Below are 2,527 nucleotides of genomic sequence, written 5' to 3'. Positions count from 1 at the left end.
TGAGGCCAGTATTACCTTAATTCCAAAACCAGATAAAGATACTACCAAGAAAGAGAATTACAGGCCAATATTTCTGATGAACATAGATGCTAAAATCCTCAATAAAATATTAGCAAATTGGATCCAGCAATATATTAAAAAGATCCTACACTAGGAGCAATTGGGATTCATTCCAGGGATGCAAGGCTGATACAATATTAGCAAATCAAGAAACACATTGAAAGACAAAAATCACGTGACCATATCAATAGATGCAGATATAAGGATAAGATGGCGGCTGGCAGGACGGAGGTGAGGGGTAGGAAGTGAGTGAGTGAGGGGATGAATGGAGAGTGTGTGGTGTGTGAGTGAGTAAGGGACAGTTAAATCCGGCAGGAGTAGCAGAGGCTGACAGACCAGGCTCTCTGGGACATGGAGAGACTACCACCTCTGCAGCTCTCCCCAGACTGCGGGACCCAGGCATGGAGCCCACGCCATCTTAAAGGGGAGAGCAGCCTCCTCTAGGAACTCAGCAGCACCACCACCCAGACAGGCCTTGGAGACTGCCCATGACCCTGCAGCCACTCCTGCAAAAATCCTGCAGCCACACCCCCAGACTCTGGGACTCTGCGCCAAAGGAGCAATGCGCTGCGGGCAGCAGTAAGTGCAGTCTCCCCCTCCCCAGTGGCAGACCTCTGACATTGCCTGTGAGCACCTTCCCTCTCCAGCGCGCAGGTCTCTGAGGCACACCACTCCGTAGACTCCTCTTAGGAGTCACTGGGAGACTAAGCTGGGTGTGATTTTGTACAGACACAAAATCAGTGCCACCCAGTAGAAATTCTGAATTCCCTCTGCCTGAATAACTGCCCCCCCACACCCAGCTGCGCAACTTAAGCGCCAAGGCCCCTCAGCGCCAGGGCCCCACAGAGTGCGTCAGAGCTCAGTGCTGGGAACTGCACCTGCGAACTGCACCACCACAGTTGCTCACTCCCCCTCAGCCCATCTATCCACAGGGCACTTTGGGGAAGCTGTGGTGAGCCTCTGCTGGGTCTGATCTTGGACTAATAGGGACGCACTCCCCTGGGCAGTAGAAATTCGTAATTCACCCATCCTGGATACCTGCCCAAAGCGTGCTTCCGTGTGCCTGCGCTAGCAAACTCACTGCGGGTGCTCCTGTGTGCCACTATGGGGAAAACAAGCCTATCCACCACAAGTGCACCAGCAAAATCTGAGTTTCCCCACCCCACAGCTGCAGAACTCTGGACACTACAGGTGCATGCTTTTTCAGCGTGCAGGTCTCCCAAGACCACCCCTCCACAGGCAGCCCTGGGGCCCCGCTGTGAGCCCTGCTGGTTGTGCACTTAAACAGACAGAGGTGCGCTGCTGGGCTGTAGAAAAGCTGAATACCCTCTTCTGGGATACCTGCCCACAGACACTGTAATCCAGTGGCTTCAGTGCCAGGGCCCTTCAGAGTGTATCAGTACACCCTGCTGGCAAACACACCACAGGTGCCTCGGTGAGCTGCTGCTGGAATCGCGTGTATCCAACTACGGAGGCAGCAGCAAAAGCTGAGTCTACCCACCCCACAATGACAGAACTCTGGACAACACAGTCACGCTTTGCCGAACGCAGGCTTTCTGAGCCCCACACCCCAAAAGACAGTTCCTGGGTGCCACTGTGAGTCCCTGCGTGATTTCAATCAAGGGCATAAGACAGCAAAAATTCTAACACCCCCTCCACAGCTGCTGACTTCTAGACACCTCAGTTGCGCCTTTCCAGTTCACAGGCCTACATCAAGAGAACCCAAATAGCCCAAGTAGGGAGCTGCACTAGACTACCAAGCCCAGGAGACCTGAGAGATCGCACCAGTAGCACCACACCCTAAAGAAACTGGGTAGCAAAGCAATCGGAGCTACAATTAAAACATTACAGCAAAAGGTGGGAAGACAAAAAGCAACCCACAAAGGAAAGAAAAAGAGGAGTCACCAGAAAGGGAGTTAAATGAAATTGAGGCTACTAACTTATCAGAGAAAGAATTCAGAGTAATGGTTATAAGGATGCTCAAACGGCCGGATGACAAATGCACACAACTCAATGAGAATTATAAGGAGCTGAATGAGAATGTCACCAACATGAAAAGGAACCAAGAGGAAATGAAGAACGACATAGCTGCAATAAAGAACACAATGGAAGGCTTAAACAGCGGACTAGATGAGGCTGAGGACCCCATCAGTAAATTAGAAGACAAGGTAGGAAAAAACGCACAAACATAGGAGCAACTGAAAAAAAAAACTTAAAAAGCAAGAGGAGAGCCTAAGGAGCTTTGGGACAATGCAAAACGAAACAACATTCGCTTAATAGGGATACCAGAAGGAGAGGAGGAGAAGCAAGAAATAGAAAACCTGTTTGAAGAAATAATGACAGATGGTTGCAGGCACATCCCCAGTGGGAAGTGTGCAGGAGACGGCTGATCGATGTTTCTCTCTCATCGATGTTTCTAACTCTCTATCTCTCTCCCTTCCTCTCTGTAAAAAATCAATAAAATATA

The sequence above is a fragment of the Myotis myotis genome, unplaced genomic scaffold (assembly GCF_014108235.1).
Source record: "Myotis myotis isolate mMyoMyo1 unplaced genomic scaffold, mMyoMyo1.p scaffold_m19_p_9, whole genome shotgun sequence".
NCBI classification, from domain to species: domain Eukaryota; kingdom Metazoa; phylum Chordata; class Mammalia; order Chiroptera; family Vespertilionidae; genus Myotis; species Myotis myotis.
The sequence above is the reverse complement of the archived record's forward strand: the minus strand, read 5'-3'. Positions refer to the sequence as shown.